Here is a 22,101-nt window from a genome sequence, read left to right as displayed (position 1 = left end):
CTTCCCCTCCTCTCTCCATTTCTCTCTGTCCTATCCAACAATGACAACAATAATAATAACTACAACAATAAAACAACAAGGGCAACAAAAGGGAATAAATAAATTAAATAAATAAATAAATAAATAAAAAGAAAGAAAGGAATAAAATGGATGGAATTGCCGAAGATTATGCTTAGTGAAGCAAGTAAGGAGGTGAAGGACAACTACAGAATGGTTTCATTCATATGTAGAATATAGAGAATTGAACATCCAAATGTGAAAAAAAAAGTTAACCTATAACTAAGACTGTGAGAGAACTGTAGTGGTGTATCTATGTGGGTAAGGATGAGGACACAGACCTTTGGTGATGTAAGTAGTGGGAAAAAAAGACTACACTGTAAAACATTCCTAAATAAAGCTCTAAAGTTAAAAAAGAAGATGGAGAAGGAGGAGGAGGACAAAGAGAGAAGGAATAGGAGGGGAAAAAGAAATAGAACACAGAAATTTGGGAGGGAGACACAGGGAAAGTGACAAGCAATCTCTTTGACCACCCCCTCTTCCTTTATCTTCTTCCACTCCCTCAGCATATTCAAGCCAGTGTGGTATTCTTTCCTTTCACACTGGTTTTTTGGTTTGGAATGCTCTGGTTCCTCATTTAATCGTTCATTTATCCACTCATTCCTCAGTTGCTTAGGGTGTTCCCGTTACATGGCTAACACAGTACCTAGGAAACATCAGTAAGCAAAGCAGTAAAAAGCTCCTGTTCTTAAAGTACTTGTATTTGCAGTGCGTGTAGTAAAGTACAGCAGGAGTTCACAGGGTTTTTTCACCTTAAAAGGCATGGAATGTGGGAATCAGGAGGTGGCACAATGGGTACAGCCCTGAACTTGGGAGCACAAGGTCTCCAGTTCAGTCCCTGGCATCCCATGTGCCAGAATGGTGCTCTGGTTCTTTCTCTCTCTTTCCTTTTCGCCTTCCCTCTGACTGTATCTTGTGTTAAAAATGAAGTATATAAAATAAAACATATGGAATGTAAGAGAAGGGATTCCAGAATGACTATGTTCTGACATAAGTCATGTGACATGATGAAGTTATTAAGGGTTTATGTACATATTTTCTCTTCATTTATTGTTGCAAAATATGTTATTTTGGAACTTGGACATCTTTATTATGCCTTGAACAACATAAAATAGAATATAAGCAGAAAGTAAAATCATATAGAAAATCAGACACTTCATCAGTTCACCTAGATAGTTGCTTGTAAGTTTTGACATTTACGGTCTTTCCCCATATACTATTACAGATATCCTTTTCACAAGCACAGCCCTGGCAGTACTGAGAACTTGGCTGCTACACAGAACTTAAAAATTCATACTTTCCATATGAGTCAGCTTTTGTTTTATGAAGTAAAAACTAATATCACTCAGATTTCTTCCACTGATGTGGTGTTGCATCATTTTTTTTATGTATCTAGAACAATAACAGTACCAATCTTTCTATCTCCTTTCCTTTTCTTCCTTTCTTTCTTTCTTTTTAAAAAAGATTTCATTTCTTTTTTTTTTTCAGACTCAGTCTTTAGCACCATTATTATTATTTTTTTATTTAAGAAAGGATTAATTAACAAAACCATAAGGTAGGAGGGGTACAACTCCACACAATTCCCAACACCCAATCTCCATATCCCACCCCCTCCCCTGATAGCTTTCCCACTCTATCCCTCTGGGAGCATGGACCCAGGGTCATTGAGGGTTGCAGAAGGTGGAAGGTCTGGCTTCTGTAATTGCTTCCCCGCTGAACATGGGCGTTGACTGGTCGGTCCATACTCCCAGTCTGCCTCTCTCTTTCCCTAGTAAGGTGTTTCTCTGGGGAAGCTGAGCTCCAGGACACATTGGTGGGGTCTTCAATCCAGGGAAGCCTGGCCAGCATCCTGGTGGCATCTGGAACCTGGTGATTGAAAAGAGAGTTAACATACTCATTTCTTTATTAATGAGAAAGATAGGAGAGAGAGAAAGAACCAGACATCACTCTGGTACATGTGCTGCCTGGGATTGAACTCAGGACCTCATGCTTGAAAGTCCAGTGCCTTAGCCACTGTGCCACCTCCCAGACCACTCACTTCTTTCTTTCTTTCTTTCTTTCTTTCTTTCTTTCTTTCTTTCTTTCTTTCTTTCTTTCTTTCCTTCCTTCTTTCTTTCTTTCTTCCCTTCCTTCCTTCCTTCCTTCTTTCTTTCTTTCTTTCTTTCTTTCTTTCTTTCTTTCTTTCTTTCTTTCTCTCTCTCTCTCTTTCTCTCTTTATTTCCCAGAGCGCTGTTCAGCCCTGGCTTATAGTTGGGGACTATATCTGCTGGGGAATAGAACTGAAACTTTGGAGGCTCAGGCGTGAAAGCCTTTTTGCGTAGCCTCTATGTGATCTCCCCTATCCAGTACCAAGTTTCTTTGATATTTTTATACATTATCCTTCTGCAGTATCTTGAAAATGTCAACACTACAGTTAATGAAGCATACCTCTTTCAGACTAATCAATCATCTTCTAGACCCTGGGATCTCCACCACTGCCCATCTTACACCTGGAAAGTTGTCAGAGGCATAAATGCCAGCAGTAAGCTGGGGTATTTCATTTTCTTTTTTTATTATCCTTATTTATTTATTGGATAGAGACTGCCAGGAATCAAGAGAGAAGGGGGTGATAGAAAGGGAGAGAGACAGAGAGATACCTGCAACACTGCTTCACCATGCAAAGTTTTCGCCTGCAGGTAGGGACTGGGAGCTCAAACCTGGGTTAAGTATTTCATTTTCCAGACACACTTTTTTTTTTCTTTTTAAAGATTAGGTCCTCGAGAAGCGCAAGGACTGGTGTAAGGATCCCAGTTAGAGCCCCGGCTCTCCACCTGCAAGGGAGTCGCTTCACAAGCCGTGGAGCAGATCTGCAGGTCTTTCTCTCCCCCTCTCTGTCTTCCCCTCCTCTCTCCATTTCTCTCTGTCCTATCCAACAACGACGACATCAACAACAACAGTAATAACTACAACAATAATAAAACAACAAGGGCAACAGAAGGGGAAAAAAGATTAAGTCCTGGCACAATGCAGTACTAAAAGTTAACAAACTCAAGGATCTGTGTCACAGGTAGTGCTATATTTTCCCATGCATGAAGATCTGATTTTGATCCTCTATCACCTCATGGGAGCACTGTGAGAAAGGAGGTTTTGTGAGTAGTATTGTAGTGCCTTTCCTCTCTCTTTCTCTCTCCATTTTCCCCCCTCTAGCTTAAAAACAAAAATAAAAAAGAGGGGCTGAGCAGTGGCACCCAGTTCAGCACACACATTGCCAGGCTCAAGTACCCAACTTTAAGTCCCTGGTCACCACCTGCAAGGAAGGGAAGCTTCACAAGTAGTGAAGCAGGGCTGCGGGTGCCTCTCTTTTTCTCTGCTTTATCTTTCTCTCCCTTCTTTATTTCTTTCTGTCTTATCAAGTAAAAAGAAAAGAGAAAAAAGCAAAAGAAAAAAAAGAAAGAAATGGGTCAGGGGTAGATAGCATAATGATTATATAAAGAGACTCTCATGCCTGAGGCTCCAAAGTCCCAGGTTTAATCCTCTGCACCACTATAAGCCAGAGCTGAGAAGTGCTGTGGTAAAATAAATAAATAAATATGTAAATAAATAAATGAATAAATAGAAAGAGGAAATAGCAACTAGGACCAGGGCAGGTACTGACTCAGTGATAACCTGATGGGGTAAAAAAAGATCTGCCAGGAACGGTGGAGTTATGCTGATATGAAACCCTTGCAGCAATAAATACTTACTCCACAATGAAACCAAGAAGTAACGGCCTGTGAAATAGCTAGAACAGAGAGAGAACTGTTCTGGAAGTCAAACATAATTCTGAGAGAAGGTAATATGGTGGATTAAACGCTGCTGAAATATTTCCATGAGCCAGGGAGATAGCACAGTGATTTACACAGCAGACTCTCATGCCTGAGACTCAGAGGTTCAGTCCTTGACATTATAATAAACCAGAGCTGAGCAGTTGTGCTTTAGTCAAAAGAATAATTTAATTTAAAAAAGGGGGCCAGGTGGTGACCAACCTGGCTGAGCACACATTTCAATGTGCAAGGACCTCGATTCAAGCCTCCAGCCCCCACCTGCAGGGGGAAAGCCTCACAGGTGGTGAAGCAGTACCGCAGGTGCCTGTCTATATCTCTCCCTTTCTATATCCCCCTTCCAGAGGGCCAGGCAGTGGTGTACCGGGTTAAGTGCACATAGTATATCCCCTTTCCTCTCAATTTCTGGCTGTCCCTATCCAATATAATAAATAATATTTAAAAATTAAAAAAGGGGAGTTAGGCGGTAGTGCAGCGGGTTAAGTGCAAGTGGCGCGAAGCGCAAGGACTAGCATAAGAATCCCGGTTCGAGCCCCTAACTCCCCACCTGCAGGGGAGTCACTTCACAGGCAGTAAATTAGGTCTGCAGGTGTCTATCTTTCTCTCCCCTCTCTGTCTTCCCCTCCTCTCTCCATTTCTCTCTGTCCTATCTAACAACAACGACATCAATAACAACAACAATAATAACTACAACAATAAAACAACAAGGGCAACAAAAGGGAACAAATAAATATTTAAAAGCTAAATAAAAAGAATAATTAAAAAAAAAGCTTCCATAAAGACTGAGAACAGGCTAATAGATTGAACATTGTTGAAGCCAATGAGTGTCCTTGAGTAGGATAGGTAGGATAAGGCCAACAGTCTAACTGGAGTTTTTTTTTTTTTAAGTGTTTAAAATTTATTTATTTATTTAAGAAAGGAGACATTAACAAAATCATAGGATGGGGGGTTTTAAAGAGATTGGAGGAGAAAAATTGCAGAAAGCAGATGTGTATAACTCTTTCGAGGAGTTTTGCTTCAAATCGAAAGAAGAAAATAAGGAAGTAAGGTTTTTTAGCTTTGTTTCATGGTGGTGCTAGGGATTGAATCTGTGACCTCTAGTGCCTGAGACATGAAAGTCTATTGTTGGGAGTCGGGCTGTAGCTCAGTGGGTTAAGTGCACGTGGCGCAAGTGCAAGGACCGGCTGAAGGATACCGTGTGTTTGAGCCCCGGCTCCCCACCTGCAGGGGCGTCACTTCACAGGCAGTAAAGCAGGTCTGCAGGTGTTTATCTTTCACTCCCCCTCTCTGTCTTCCCCTCCTCTCTCCATTTCTCTCTGTCCTATCTAACAGCAACGACATCAATAACAATAATAACTACAACAACAATAAAAACCAAGGGCAATAAAAGAAAAATAAATAAATATAAAAAATATTAAAAGAAAAAAGAAAGTCTATTGCTCTATGGCTGTAACTATCTCACACCAGCTCTCCCCCTCTTTTTAAAAGTTATTTACTTATCTATTTTTTTAGATTTATTTTAACAAGAAAGAGGGAGAGAAAGGGAGAGAGAGACTAGTGTACCTTTCAACTCTAGCAGATGGTGATGCTGGGAATTGAACTTGAGGACTCAAGCATGCAAGTCCTGTGCTCAATCATTGAGATATCTCCTCAGTCCTATTTGTATGTTTGTTTATGTTTTAAGATTTGTGTATTAATAACAAAAAGAGAACAGCATCACACTGATACAGGAGATGCTGGGGACTGAACTTATAAGTCCAATGCTCCTGCCACTGTACTACCACCAGGACTACTATATACTTCTTTATTAAGGAGAAAGATTGAATCAGGGAATCACTATGGTATATGTAGTGCAAAGGATAGAATTTGGGGTGGGGGTAGATAGCATAATGGTTATACAAAGAGACTCTCATGTCTGGGGCTCCAAAGTCCCAGGTTCAATCTCATTCACCACCATAAAGCCAGAACTCTTGTTAAAAAAAAAAAAAAAAGTATATGTGGGCTGTGGGGTGGTGGTGGCAGTAGCTCACTGGGTTAAATGCACATAGTGCGAAGTGCAAGGACATTCATAAGGAATTCAGTTTGAGCCCCAGCTCCCCACCTGCAGGGGGTTGCTTCAGAAGCAGTGAAGCAGATCTGCAGGTATCTATCTTTCTCTCCCTGCCCCCTCTGTCTTCCCCTCCTCTCTCCATTTCTCTCTGTCCTATCCAACAACAACAGCAGCAACACCAACAACAATAACAGCAAAAACAACAATGGAAAAAAGATAACCACCAGGAGTAGTGTATTCTTAGCCCTGTCACAGAGCCCCAGCCATAACCCCGGAGGCAAAAAAAGAAAGAAAAAAAAAAAGGAAAAAAAAAGAGAGCCTGGGATCTTATGTTTGCAAGTCCTGTGCTACACTACTGTGTAACCCCTAAGCCTTAGAGGTCCTTTTATTTTCAGTATTTTCTTTAAATTGTTTTGTGTTAAAAGACATCTTACATAACATAGTAGTGACTATTTTTAAGTATGTAATGCAGTGGTATTAAGTACATTCACATTGTTGTACAACCACCACTACCTTTCATTCCCAAAACTTTTTTTCTTATAAAACTAAAATTCTGTACCCAATAAGCAACAATTCCACTTCTGTCCAGTGGCAAAGTGGGTTTTCTTGTCTTGTTCCTGTTCTTAGAGGGAAACTTTTCTTTTTTTTTTTTTTTTATTGCTGAGTATAATAACATCATGTGTACTGGTTTCAAAATGGGAGAAGCAACATATTTATATGCAGACAGGAATAATCCAATAAAGAACATAAACTAGATGATTCAAGAGAAAGACAGGAGTCCTGCTGGAAGACTATCCTTAAGTAAGTAAAAGGAGAAGTGCCTATCAATAATTCATCAGTAGAGGAGTTGGCACTTCTTCGAAATTAAAGCTCTACATATAGATCTTCATAGGACAGATACCTTTTCATTGTTCAGGATTCAACTCACATATCACTCTACCTAAGGAGCCTCTGCCTCCTTATCTTTGTCACAGCAATCTATTTTATTTTATTTTATTTTTTATTTTTTAATTTTTTAATATTTATTTTATTTATTTATTCCCTTTTGTTGTCCTTGTTGTTTTTATTGTTGTAGTTATTACTGTTGTTGTTGTTGGATAGAACAGAGAGAAATGGAGAGAGGAGGGGAAGATAGAGAGGAGGAGAGAAAGATAGACACCTGCAGACCTGCTTCACCGCCTGTGAAGCGACTCCCCTGCAGGTGGGGAGCCGGGGTTCGAACCGGGATCCTTATGCCGGTCCTTGCGCTTTGCGCCACCTGTGCTTAACCCTCTGCGCTACAGCCCGACTCCCATTTTTAATTTTTAATTTTTTTTAATATTTATTTATTCCCTTTTGTTCCCCTTGTTTTTTTTATTGTTGTAGTTATTATTGTTGTTGTCATTGTTGGATAGGACAGAAAGAAATGGAGAGAGGAGGGGAAGACAGGGGGAGAGAAAGACACCTACAGACCTGCTTCACCACTTGTGAAGCGACTCCCCTGCAGATGGGGAGCTGGGGGCTCGAACCAGGATCCTTACACTAGTCCTTGAGCTTTGCACCACCTGCGTTTAACCCATTGCACTACCGTCTGACTCCCTTGTTTGTTTTTTGCTTGCTTGTTAGAATTGCATTGGAAGGCTCATGAGAAGAATGATTGTCAATTATGTTCAGTTCTATTCTTCTGAATCTTCTAAGGAATGCCTGGCACAGGGAAGGTGTTCCATAGATCTTTACTAATGATGGAACAAGTTAGAGTGAACTAGTGGCTTTATTGCTTACTGCCATGAGTTTAGGAGAAAACACTTAACTAAAGTCAAATAAAAAATACTTACCTAAGGTTGGAAGACTATAAGTTATGTGTCACAAGTCATCTAATTTATAATTTTATTTATCATTATTTTATTTGTTACATTATAATATTACAATGTATAGTTCCACACCATACCAACCACCAAAGTTCTGTATACCCATCCTCAAAGCTCCCAAAGGTAACCATCATAGTTCTCACAAGTCTTACAGTTTGCTTGCTTTTCTTCTTTTTTTTTTGGCAAATTCATGTAAATCAGATCTCTAGATTTCACATATGAGTGAAAACATCTGGTAGTTGCCTTTCATCTCTTATTTTGCTAAGTATAAACACATACAGGTCTATCCATTTTTCCTCAAAGGATACAATATTATCTTTTTAAATTTTTAAATTATTGTTATTATTATTATTTTGCCTCTAGGGTTATTGCTGGGCCTCAGTGCCTGCACTACGAATCCATTGCTCCTGGATGCTATTTTTTTCCCTTTTGTTGCCTTTGTTGTTCATCGCTGCTGTTGTTGTATTATTATTGTTGTTGTCATTGCTGTCGTTGTTTTTGGATAGAACAGGAGAAATGGAGCGAGGAGGGGAAGACAGAGAGGGGAGAGAAAGATAGACACCTGCACACCTGCTTCACCACTTGTGAAGCGACTCTCCTGCAGGTGAGGAGCCGGGGGCTCGAACCGGGATCCTTAGGTCGGTCCTTGAGCTTCACGCCATGTGTGCTTAATCCACTGCGCTACCGCCCGGCCACCTATTATGATTATTTTTAAATATTTAAGGCATATTAAAATGTATTGTATTTATTTGTTATTGGATAGAGACTAAGAGAAAATGAGAGGGGGAGGGGGCAGGAGGCAGAGAGATACCTGCCACTTGTGAAGCTTTCCTCTTACAGGTGGGGACCAGAGGCTTCAACTCAGGTCTTTGCACTCTGTAGTGTGTGTGCTTAACCAGGTACACTACCTCCTGGCCCCTTTTCTCATCTTTTCAATATACATTTGGAATATATATCCCATAGCGTCTTTAGCTTGTCTCTGTTTACTGTTATGCCGCTTCCACTCTTCGGCTATTGTGAGTAATGCAGCTATGAACATAGGAGTGCATATGCCCTTTCAAATAAGTGTGTGTCCTTTGGATAAATGTCTAAGGGTGGTATTGCAGGATCTTAAGGTGAGTCCATGTTTCTTTGTTTAAGGACTCTCCATACACTCTTGTAAAGGGGGCTGTGCTGTCCATTTTGCATTCCCACCAGCAATGTAGCAGAGTTCCCTTTTCTCCACAACCTCTCCAACACCTGTTTTTATCTTGTTTTGATGTAAGCCATTCTCTTACTTGTGAGATGGTATCTCAGTGTAGTTTTAATTTGCATTTCTCTAATGATAAGTGAAGTGAAACATTTTTTTTCCTTATGTCCGTGGGCCGTGTGTATCTCTTCTTTAGAAAACTGTCTGTTTAGTTCTTTGGCACACTATTTTATTGGTTTATCTTTGCTTCTTTTGTAGGTCGGTACCAATTTTGTATAGATGTTTGATATCAATCATTTGTCTGATATGTGATGTACAAATACCTACTCCCATTTACTGGGCTGCCTAGTTATCCCTGTGTAGTTTTCTTTTGATGTGTAGAAGCTTTTTAGTTTCATGAAATCCCATGTATTTACTCTTATTTTCATTTCCCTTGCCCAGAGGTTAAGTCTCCAAATACAGCTTTGATGTGAAGGTCCTGCAAAGTTTCACTAACATTTTCTTCTATAAATGCCAGTTTTTGGTCTAATATCTAGATATTTAATCTATTTTGATTTAACCTTGGTGTATGGTGTTAGGTGGTGGTCTAGTTTCACTTTTCTACATGTGGCTGTCCAATTTTCCCGGCAACATCTATTGAAGAAGTCACATAATTTTTTGATCTGATAATGCACAGTAACTAAGGAAGGGTTCAGTGATTCAAAAGTGGCAATGGTGCACAGGGAAGATCAAGTTAGGCCCAAGGATTGAGCAAATTGTGGTTATAAGGACAGGCTGAAAAAAATGAGTGGAGAGGAAGTGAGGCAAGAAGTGGAACATGGACTAAGAAGAAAGAATTCCACTTCCCCATTGTATAGTGAAATCGGATATTCAGTGTTGTGTGACAAACTTTATGCTGTAAGGGCAGGATGAAAGTCATAGGACTTCCTTTTCTGAACTAAAATCAGTCACTCTTTGATGCTCTCTTTGTTCCTTTTTTGTCTTCTGGAACCAAACAAGGGTCAATTATTTCTTTTTATCAGAAATCTTATATTCTGTGTCAAGAAAGGAATTTCCACAACATGGTAATGGGTATCTACAAAAACCACCAGTTGATAATCAAAGGTCATAGTTAAATATTAAATGTTTTTGTCCTGAAATGAGAAAGAAAAAAAAAAAGGATATTTGTCCTTAACACCTTTACAAATATGTTAGGGCTTCCTATGGTGGCAGTTGACTGAGAATAAGAAATAAATTACATCCATATTGGAAAACAACAAGTAAAGCTATCTCAGTTTACAGATTTTATGAAGGAGCATGTATATAAAAACTTCTTTTTGTGTATTGCACCAAAGTAGAAGACTCTGGGGTGGGAGGAAGTGGTGTTCAGGTCCTGGAACATAATGACAGAGGAAGACCTAGGTGGAGAAAGGTTAAATTGTTATGTGAAAAACAGAAATGTTACACATGTACAAACTACTATATTTTACAGTTGACAGTAAACCATTAATCCCCGCAATAAAGGAAAACAAAACAAAAAACTTTTGTCGACTCCGTAAAATATATCAGAACTAATCAGTCTCTGTAAAGTTGCAAGATACAAGATCAATATATAAAATTTGTTGATCTATTTACACTTGCAGTGGACAACTCCCAAATGAAATAAAAACGTGGAATAGAATTGAGAGCCCAGAAATGAGGCCCCACACCTATGGACATCTTATCTTTGACAAAGGGGGCCAGACTATTACACGGGGAAAGCAGAGTGTCTTCAACAAATGGTGTTGGAAAAAATGGGTTGAAACATGCAGAAGAATGAAACTGAATCACTGTATTTCACCAAATACAAAAGTAAATTCCAAGTGGATCAAGGACTTAGATGTTAGACCACAAACTATCAAATACTTAGAGGAAAATATTGGCAGAACTCTTTTCTGCATAAATGTTAAAGACATTTTCAATGAAACGACTCCAATTACAAAGAAGACTAAGGCAAGTATAAACCTATGGGACTACATCAAATTAAAAAGCTTCTTCACAGCAAAAGAAACCACTACCCAAACCAAGAGACCCCTCACAGAATGGGAGAAGATCTTTACATGCCATACATCAGACAAGAGTTTAATAACCAACATATATAAAGAGCTTGCCAAACTCAACAACAAGACAACAAATAACCCCATCCAAAAATGGGGGGAGGACTTGGACAGAATATTCACCACAGAAGAGATCCAAAAGGCCGAGAAACACATGAAAAAATGCTCCAAGTCTCTGATTGTCAGAGAAATGCAAATCAAGACAACAATGAGATATCACTTCACTCCTGTGAGAATGTCATACATCAGAAAAGGTAACAGCAGCAAATGCAGGAGAGAGTGTGGGGTCAAAGGAACCCTCCTGCACTGCTGGTGGGAATGTAAATTGGTCCAACCTCTATGGAGAACAGTCTGGAGAACTCTCAGAAGGCTAGAAATGGACCTACCCTATGACCTGCAATTCCTCTCCTGGGGATATATGCTAAGGAACCCAACACATCCATCCAAAAAGATCTGTGTACACATATGTTCTTGACAGCACAATTTGTAGTAGCCAAAACCTGGAAGCAACCCAGGTGTCCAACAACAGATGAGTGGCTGAGCAAGTTGTGGTATATATACACAATGGAATACTATTCAGCTGTAAAAAATGGTGACTTCACCATTTTCAGCCAATCTTGATCTCACAGCAGCCTATGATACGGTCTGGCACCGTGGTCTCCTAGTCAAGATCTCAAGATGCCTGCCTCCATGGGTGGCCAACACTATATCGTTTCTTCTCCAAAACAGAAGATTCCGGGTGCATCTGGGTGACAAGTCTAGCAGATGGAGACTTGTCTCAAGTGGCCTCCCCCAGGGCTCTGTTCTGGCTCCTACGCTATTTAATATTTACATCAATGACCTCCCAGAAACTTCTTCAAGGAAGTTCATCTACGCCGATGACATCTCCTGTGCAACTCAGGCATCCAAGTTTGACATCCTTGAGGAAACACTCACGAAAGACATGTCTCTGATATCTGATTACTGTAAAAAATGGCGACTAATCCCTAGCACTGCAAAAACTGTATCATCTATTTTCCATCTACACCATGCCTCAGCCTTGCGTGAGCTTAATGTGCAGCTTGACGATACAAGAATCTGGCATGAAGCCCAGCCAGTCTATCTTGGCGTTACTCTCGATCGCACTCTGTCATTTCACGAACATCTCATAAAAACTGCAGCAAAGGTGGGCGCGAGGAATAACATCATTGCAAGACTGGCCAGCTCCTCATGGGGCGCGAGCGCTTCCACACTACGATCATCATCTCTGGCATTATGCTATTCCACTGCAGAATACTGTGCCCCAGTATGGTTCCGTAGCCCCCATGTCCACTTGATCGATTCCAAATTATATTCCTCCATGAGGATAATTTCTGGAACCATCCATTCCACCCCGGTTCCATGGCTGCCAGTTCTTAGCAACATCGCCCCGCCAGATATTCGTCGGGATGCGGCATCATCTAAATTCATTTCCCACGTCTACGCTCGACCGGACCTGCCAATATACAAGGATATCTTCGCCCACCCTGTCCAACGCTTGACGTCTCGTCACCCAATTTGGTCCCCTACGCCTACACTGAACTTCTCTGTTCCAGACTCTTGGAAACAGAGTTGGCAGTCAGCTGAGGTAAAGAACAAACACCTCATCACAGACCCCTGTAAGCGTCAACCCGGCTTTGACCTAGCACGTTATGATTGGGCCCTCCTCAATCGCTATTGAACAGGCCATGGCCAGTGCGCCACTATGTTCCATCGCTGGGGAGCCAGAGACGACCCGAACTGCCCCTGCGGCTACAGACAGACTATGACCCACATAGTCAACAACTGCCACCTCTCCAGATTCAAAGGAGGTCTCAAAATTTTACATCAGGCTCAACCTGATGCTGTTGACTGGCTACGGAAGAAGGGCAAACGCTAGAAGAAGAAGCCCATCTTGGATGGACCTTGAAAAAATCATGTTGAGTGAAATAAGTCAAAAGGATGAATATGGGATGATATCACTCTCAGGCAGAAATTGAAAAACAGGATCAGAAAAGAAAACGCAAGAACCTGAAATGGAATTGGCGTATTGCACCAAAGTAAAACACTCTGGGGTGGGTGGGTGGGTGGGGAGAATACAGGTCCATGAAGGATGATAAATGACATAGTTGGGGTTGTATTGTTAAATAGGAAACTGGGGAATGTTATGCATGTACAAACTATTGTATTTACTGTTGAATGTAAAACATTAATTCCCCAATAAAGAAATAAATTTAAAAAAAAAAGAAAGAAAAATAGATACCTGTGGAGACTTCCGGAGGCGGGGCTACAAGCAGCAGCAGATCTCTTTCCTCTCCTCTCCTCTCTAGTATCAACTAGGAATACCAAAGGAGACCACCTGGGACCAAAACAAGACAGGACTGGAATGACTACAGGAACCCACCAAATCACCGGTGAGTGCAAATACGTGTGGCTGGTGACAGAGAGGAGCCTAGGGAGAGATTAAGTGGCTGGTAGCAGTCCGGCAGTTTGTCAGTTGAGACACCACCTCCAGTCTGTTCCGCCAACAAGGGGACAGCTGAGGGGAGGAGAAGACTCCCCGGAGACTCACCAAGTGCAACTCTGAGTCTCCATTGCTACTGCCCTCAGAATCTGGAGCAGCAGCAGGGAGGGACACCAGGGGACAGAGATCTAACCAGGAAACTCAGAAGACCTCTACCTTGGTGGCATAGCTGTGGGGCTGTGAAAGTCTCTTTGCATAACCACTGGACTATCTCTGCCACACCCTGACTTATCTCTTGCTCAGGAGTCAGTGATTAAGCTAAGAAGCCTATTTGTAGTTTAGAAGCCCTCAGGCTCCCATAGCCTACAGGGAAGAAAAAGAAAAAGAGGCTTTTAAACCACTGAGCTCCAACTCAGGGATTAAAATATTATTGAAACAACTGTTAACTTCCACCACTGTGAACCCTTTAATTACCTTACTTAGACACAAGTCAATCCAGGAAATAGTGATCAGTAATTTGAAAAGTACTGAGAGAGGGAACTCATAACATAATATAAAAAATGGTTAAACCAACAAGAAGAAATAATGGAGAAACGAACCAGGACAACAGTCCAGCTAAAAGCCCCCCAAAGGATGAAGCACAAAATAACGAGTTCAACATCCAAACACTAGCTAAGGAAATAATCACAGGAGTGAGTAAAGGGTTTGAAAGAATTGTAATCAGAAATACAGGAACAACAAATGAGACTCTGGAAGAAAACACTGTCTCAAGGTTATTAGAGAGCTGAAAGCTGAAATAGCTGAGCTAAGAACACAACTAGCTTAACAAGCTAAAACAGTATCAGAACAGGCTAATAAAATAGATGAACTCCAGAAATCAGTAGAGGGCAGAGAGAATAGAATCCATGAGGCTGAAGACAGAATTAGCAAGATCGAGGATGAACTAGAGACAACTAAAAAAGAAGTAAGAGATCTCAAAAAGAGATTAAGAGATGCTGAAAACAACAACAGAGACCTATGGGATGACTTCAAAAGAAACAATATACGCATTATAGGTTTACCAGAGGGAGGAAGAAAGAGAGGGAGAGGAAGAAAGCATTCTTCAGGCTATAATAGCTGAAAACTTCTCTAGTCTAGACAACATCAAAGACATAAAGATTCAAGAAGCCCATGGTTTTTGCTGGCACTTTGCACCTGCATGATTGATTCCACCACCACCACATATATATGTATGTGTATGTGTATACGTATATATAGAGAGAATGAGAGACAAAGAAGGTGAGATAGAGAAACATAGACCACTCCACTGTTCATGCAGCTGACCCTATGAAGTTTCTGCCATATGGAGGATGGGACTCACACTGTGGTCCTTGCATATAGCAAAGAGTGTGCACACAAAGGAATACTACTCAGCTATTAAAAATGCCATCACCTTCTTCACCTCATCTTGAATGGAGCTTGAAGGAACTATATCAAATGAAGCGTACCAGAAAGAGAAGGATGAACTTAGGATCATCACACCCATGGGCACAACTTAAGACACAAGCACAGAAGGAGAAACACAAAGTAAAACTTGGACTGGTGGGGTATTGCATCAAAGCAAAGAACTCTGAGGAAGGAGGGCAGAAAGGGGGGTGAAGGGAGGAGGGTCTTTTAGGTCCTGGTACATGATGGTGGACCCAATATGGGAGTGGGAGTGTTTTGCAGACATTTATCTTGGTGAAATGAGTAATTATACCCATGTGCCACAGCTGTACTGTAAACCCATTAGCCTCCCAATAAAAAGTCTCATAAAACAAGGAAAAAAAAAAGAGTGTGCTTTGCCAGGTGAACCATATCCCAGGTCTCCAATTTGTGTGTTTGCTTTAGAGCTGGGGGATTCAACCTGGGGTCTCAAGCATGCAAGCCCTATGCTCTGATATATTGATCCATGTCCACAGTCTGGATATTAATATTCAGATGTCAATACTCCTCTAACTCATTTAATGAAAAATTATTTTGCTGTCTGGGAAGTGGCACAGTGGATAAAGTGTTAAGCATAAGAGCTTAAGCATAAGATCCTGAGTTTGACACTTGCCATTACATAAGCCAGAATGATAATCTGGTTCTCTTTCTCTTTCCTCCATTCTCACTAATAAAGTAAACATTAAAAAATTATTTTGGGGAGTGGGTGGTAGTGCACTTGGTTAAGTGCACACACTACAGTGCACAAGGACCTGGGTTCAAGCCCCTGGTCCCCACCTACAGGGGAAGCTTCATGAGTGGTGAAGCAGGGCTGCAGGTATCTCTCTGTCTCTCCCTATCACCCCCTCCTCTCTCAATTTCTTGCTGTCTCTAATAAATTGTTGTTGTTGTGGTCAGGTGTCGGGCTGAACCGCGGAGAAGAGAGAGGAAGTCCAGAATAAAGATAATAATAAATTAAAAATCATTTTGTGGCTGGAGAAATGACTTAAATGGCATAATATTGGACTTCCTTGCTTGAGGCTCCAGGTTTGATCCCTGGAACTGGTATGGTGCTCTGCTTTCTCTCCCTTTCTCTTCTTCTCTCTGATGCACATGAAACACTTTCCAATATGTAATAAATATAAATATTTTAAAATAACATCTAAAAAATCTTTAAAGAAAAATTCACTGTAGCCGAGGAAGCGGTGTAGTGACTACTAAAGTGTTAAAGACACGGAGTCCCAAGGGTCACGTGGCGGTGTACCCAGTAAAGCACGCACATCTCTCTTCCTTTCTCTGCCTCATGTGAAACTCTCTCATATGTAGTAAATAAAATAGGTATATTTTTAAAAATGACAAATTTGGGCTGATAGTGGTTCACCCAGTAGAACACACACATATTACCATGCACAGGGACCCAGGTTCAAACCGCTGGTCCACCCTTGCAAAGGGAGAAACTTTGAAAGCACTATGAAGCAGTGCTGCAAGTGTCTCTCCCTCTTGACCTTCCCAGCCTCCCTCTCAATATCTCTCTGACTTTATCCAAAAAGTAAATAAATAATAAAATTAAAAAACCAGGAATTAAAAAGTACTTAAAAACAGATGAAAAAACCCTCAAATCAACACCCTAACTTTACAACTTAAGAAACTAGAAAAGAGGAACAAGCTAAATCCAAAGGCAGCAAAAACCAGGAAAAATAAAGAAAATAGAGTAGACACAAATAAAATAAGGATAAAATAAAATAAAATATTTAAAATTATAAAGTCAAAAGATGGATTTTTTCAAAAGATCAAATAAATTGACAAATTTTTAAAAATTTTATTTATTAGGGGGTCGGGCGGTGGCGCAGTGGGTTAAGCGCACGTGGCGCAAAGCGCAGGGACCGGCGAAAGGATTCCGGTTCGAGCCCCCAGCTCCCCACCTGCAGGGGAGTCGCTTCACGGGCGGTGAAGCAGGTCTGCAGGTGTCTATCTTTCTCTCCCCCTCTCTCTGTCTTCCTCTCCTCTCACCATTTCTCTCTGTCCTATCCAACAACAAAGCAACGTCAACAATGGCAATAATAACCGCAACGAGGCTGCAACAACTAGGGCAACAAAAAGGGGGAAAAATGGCCTCCAGGAGCGGTGGATTCATGGTGCAGGCACCGAGCCCAGCAATAACCCTGGAGGAAAAAAAATTAATTTATTTATTATTGGATAGAGACAGAGAGAAATTGAGAGGGGAGGGGAGACAGAGAGGGAGAGACACAGAGACACCTGCAGCCCTGCTTCACCACTCATGTAGCTTCCCCTGTAGGTGGAGACCAGGGGCTTGAACCCAGGTCCTTGTGCACTGTAGTGTGTGCACTTAACCAGGTGTGCTACCACCTGCCACCCATTTTTTTATTTAATTTTTTATTTATAAAAAGGAAGCACTGACTAAACCATAGGATAAGAGGGGTACAACTTCACACAGTTCCCACCACCAGAACTCTGTATCCCATCCCCTCCCCTGATAGCTTTCCTATTCTTTTTTGTAAATATTTATTTATTTATTCCCTTTTGCTGCCCTTTTTTTTGTAGTTATTCTTGTTGTCGTCGTTGTTGGATAGGACAGACAAAAATGGAGAGAGGAGGGGAAGACAGTAGGGGGAGAGAAAGACACCTGCAGACCTGCTTCACTGCCTGTGAAGCTACTCCCCTGCAGGTGGGGAGCTGGGGTCTCAAACAGGGATCCTTATGCTGGTCCTTGCACTTTGAGCCATATGCGCTTAACCTGCTGTACTACCGCCCAACTCCCAGCTTTCCTATTCTTTAACCCTCTGGGAGTATGGACCCAAGGTCATTGTGGGATGCTGAAGGTGGAAGGTCTGACTTCTGTAATTGCTTCCCCGCTGAACATGGGTGTTGACAGGTTGATCCATACTCCCAGCCTGGATGTTGACAGGTCGATCCATACTCCCAGCCTGTCTTTCTCTTTCCCTAGTGGGGAAGGGCTCTGGGGAGTCAGAGCTCCAGGACACATTGGTGGGGTTGTCTGTCCAGGGAAGTCTGGTTGGCATCATGTTAGCATCTGGAACCTGGTGGCCAGAAAGAGAGTTAACATACAAAGCCAAACAAACTGTTGACATGGACCTAAAGGCTGGAATAGTGCAGATGAAGAGTTGGGGGCCCTCCATTTTATAGCTAGCTAGTAGGCATATTTTAGTTATATTTCAATGGGCCTGTGGCTATACTAGTGTTTTTTTGTTTTTTTAAATTTTTTTCCTGAGCCTGAAATCTGATATGCAGGTGGATCCTAATTATTGTCTGGGGAGGTGATGTCATGGCTGGCATAAGGACCAGAAAGCTGGATCAGGGAAGAGAGTAGCTCCCAAATATGGGAAAAGTGTATAAATATTGTTAACTGTAAACACCACTGATTTGATGTGATCTGGGGCCCATATTCAGCTTAGGAGCCTTTGTGACCTCTGCATCCCTGTAGATCTGAGCTCACATTCTGTGGTCATAAGTAGGAACATTCCAAGCTGCCCCAATATCAGGACCCATCTTCCTCAGGTGTAGCATAGAGTATATTGTCCAGCCTCTGAAGGGAGGATGGAACATTCTCTACCATTGTTGATCCAAGTTGAGTGCAAGGTCCTATGGGGGTCCACAAATGGGTCTTATTATGTTGTTCCTGCTAGGAATGACCAGTGACATTGGAGAGGGAGATTTATTCGAGGTCTAGGCCCATCATGAAAATTGACAAATCTTTAGCACAAGTAAGAAGAAAGGGAACTGAGCTGGCACCATCTGGAGAGTTGTAGGAACCATAACTGGCTGCAAAGTTGATAAGAAGCCCCTGAAATAGCCCAAGAAGGAGGCCAAGGAGTTGGCATTCCATGAGAAACAGAAAGAAGAGCAGAAAAAAAATCTTGAAACTATCAATAAAGTGAAGGTCAAAGGTCAAGGGGGAAGTAACCCAGGTCACAGGAGGAACTATGAAATCTAGGAAAAAAAATGCAAGAATTTTGTTGTGCCTGAGGCAATTGTGAACCTTATTTCCATTCCTGTTTTCAAACATCTGGATTCCCTGTTATAACATCAGCTGCCACCAATAGTCAGAATGAAATCTCTTGGAACCTACTGTAAATTTAAGAAAAAACTTTTGTAAAAATAATAACAATAGGGAGTCGGGCTGTAGTGCAGCGGGTTAAGCGCAGGTGGCGCAAAGCACAAGCACCGGCATAAGGATCCCGGTTCGAACCCTGGCTCCCCACCTGCAGCGGAGTCACTTCACAAGCGGTGAAGCAGGTCTGCAGGTGTCTATCTTTCTCTCCTCCTCTCTGTCTTCCCCTCCTCTCTCCATTTCTCTCTGTCCTATCCAACAACGACAACAACAATAATAACTACAACAATAAAACAACAAGGGCAACAAAAGGGAATAAATAAATAAATAAAATAAATATTAAAAAAAAAATAATAACAATAATGAAATAAATCACACAGTGGTTCATCTTCTCTTCATTTCTTCTCATTCAGCCTTTACTATCTTAGCTGTGAGGTCAAAATAGCCCTGTTCAGAACTCTGCCAAGGTGTACTTTTCCATCTGTTCTGTACCACTTGGAATTAAACCAACTCAGAGAAGAAGGAGGGGGGTGGGGGCAGGGGGAGGGGGAGGAAGAGAAGAAGAGAAAAGAAAGAAAAATGCAGGGAATTAAAATCATAAGAGAAAATGTGACAATACTCCAGAAATTTAAAGATCAAGTGTTCCTGTGGTGTTTCCCTCTCTTTTTAAAATATTATTTATTTACTATTGGATAGAGACAGAGAGATTGAGGGGGAGAGAAGAGATAGAGAGGGGAAGAGATAGACACCTACAGTCCTGCTTCTCCAGTCATGAACCTTTCCCCCTGTAGGTGGGGACCAGGGGGCTTGAACCTGCGTCCTTTTGTACTGTAACATGTGTGTTCAACAAGATGTGTCACTGCCTGGCCCCAGATATGCTCTTTTTCACAAACCACTTCCTATTTTTCATTATAGAGCCATTACAGCGAAAAGGATCACATCTATTTATTTATTTCAACTTCAGTTATCACTTGGTTGAGGAAATGTTGGTTTATAGGATTGTTGTCATAGGAGTACAGTTCCATATTTCCCCAAGATAGGTTATCAGTGTACCTCACTCTTCACAAGCCATCCTTCTTGTATGACACTACACTCCCAACCCCCTTTAGCATTCTCCACCCCCTTCTTCTGAGTCCCCAGATCTGATGCCATAGACCAGAGTCCACTTAGGTTTCACCAAGTATTGTGTTATTAGGTCATGAGTGAGAGTATCTGTTATTTGTCCTTTTTCTTTTATTTCACTCACCATGACCCTTTTCAGTTCCATCCATGTGGAACATACCTGTTTAATCATCTACATTTAGTGTAGCATTTATACACCTTGCAGAGCAATAGTAACAATATGAATTTAATCCCTAATATTTAGTGTTGATTAGTGTGGGGTAAGCATAGGAGGTTTTTTTTTTTTTTTTTTTAACGTTTTATTCTGATGTATTGCACCAAAGTAAAAGACTCTGGGGTGGGGGACGGCTCAGGTTCTGGAACATGATGGCAGAGGAGGACCTAGTGGGGGTTGAATTTTTATGTGGAAAACTGAGAAATGTTATGTATATACAAACTATTGTATTTTACTGTCAACTATAAACCATTAAGCTGCCAATAAACAAATTAAAAAAAAAAGTTTTACTGGGGACTGGGCGGTGGTGCACTGGGTTAAGCGCACATGGCACAAAGCTCAAGGATCTCAGTTCGAGCCCCTGGCTCCCCGCCTGCAGGGGGGAAGCTTTCACAAGCAGTGAAGCAGGTCTGCAGGTGCCTTTCTCCCTCTTTGTCTCCCTTCCTCTCTCAATTTCTCTCTGTCCTATCTAATAAAATGGAAAAAATGTTTTATTTACTTATTAATGACAACAATAGAAGGAAGGAGAGACAAAACAGTACATGTACACTGGTACATCTGCTGGGGATTGAACTTGGGACCTCATGCTTGAGAATCCAATGTCTTATACATTGTGCGACCTCCCAGACCACAGCTTTTTTTTTTTTTTAAATAAACTATTTACTTTTATGACAGGGACCAGGAAAAGAATGATCTCCTACCTGCAAGTCCTGAGCTCTACCACTCTGCTTCCTCCTGGACTATGACAGCTGATATTTGTTAATCTTATACCCTGGAAATTTGCTGAATTTTTAACTAGGCACAGTAGTTTTCTTTCTTTTTATTTCTTCCTTTCTTATTTCTTCTTTTTCTTTTCTTTTTTTCTAATTTCTTTATTGGGGGATTAATGGCTTACAGTTGACAGTAAAATACAATAGTTTGTGCATTTATAACATTTCTCAGTTTTACCCATAACAATACAACCCCCACTAGGTCCTCCTCTGCCGTCATGCTCCAGGATCTGAACCTCAACCAAACCCAGAATCTTTTACTTTGGTGCAATACCCCAACCCCAGTCCAAGTGCTGCTTAGTGTTTTCCCTTCTGATCCTGTTTTTCAACTTCCGTCTATGAGTGAGATCATCCCATATTCATCCTTCTCTTTCTGGCTGATCTCACTTACCATCCTTCAAGCTCCATCCAAGATGGGGTGAAGAAGGTGAATTTACCATTTAATAGTATGAGTAGTATTCCATTGTGTTATACTACAACTTGCTCAGCCACTCATCTGTTGTTGGATGCCTGGGTTGCTTCCAAATTTTGGCTATTACAAATAGTGCTGCTATGAACATAAGTGTACACCTATATTGGTGTGTGTGTGTGTGTATTTTTAAAAAAAATTTTTAAGAATACTTCTTTATTTTCCCTTTTGTTGCCCTTGTTTTCCATTGTTGCAGTTATTATTGATGTCGTCGTTGTTGGATAGGACAGAGAGAAATGGAGAGAGGAGGGGAAGACAGACAGAGACGGGGAAAGACACCTGCAGGCCTGCTTCACTGCCTGTGAAGCAACTCCCCTACAGGTGGGGAGCCAGGGGCTTGAACTGGGAGCCTTATACCAGTCCTTGACCTTTGCACCACCTGCGCTTAACCTGCTGTGCTACTTCCCGACTCCCGTGTGTGTAGATTCTATAGAACATTCTATGTAGGGGCTGGAGAAATCGCATAATGCTTATGCAAAAGTCTTTCATGCTTGAGACTCTGAGATCCCAGATT

General features: G+C 41.3%; 1 protein-coding gene across 1 annotated transcript in view; it reads left to right on the top strand.

Annotated features, from left to right (window-relative positions):
* CD14 (CD14 molecule) overlaps nt 1-22,101 on the top strand; it is a 247,120-nt gene that overhangs the window by 22,791 nt on the left and 202,228 nt on the right. The window lies entirely within an intron of this gene.

This window comes from Erinaceus europaeus, chromosome 2, assembly GCF_950295315.1.
Source record: "Erinaceus europaeus chromosome 2, mEriEur2.1, whole genome shotgun sequence".
NCBI lineage: Eukaryota > Metazoa > Chordata > Mammalia > Eulipotyphla > Erinaceidae > Erinaceus > Erinaceus europaeus.
This window is presented reverse-complemented; position numbering and strand designations above follow the sequence as displayed.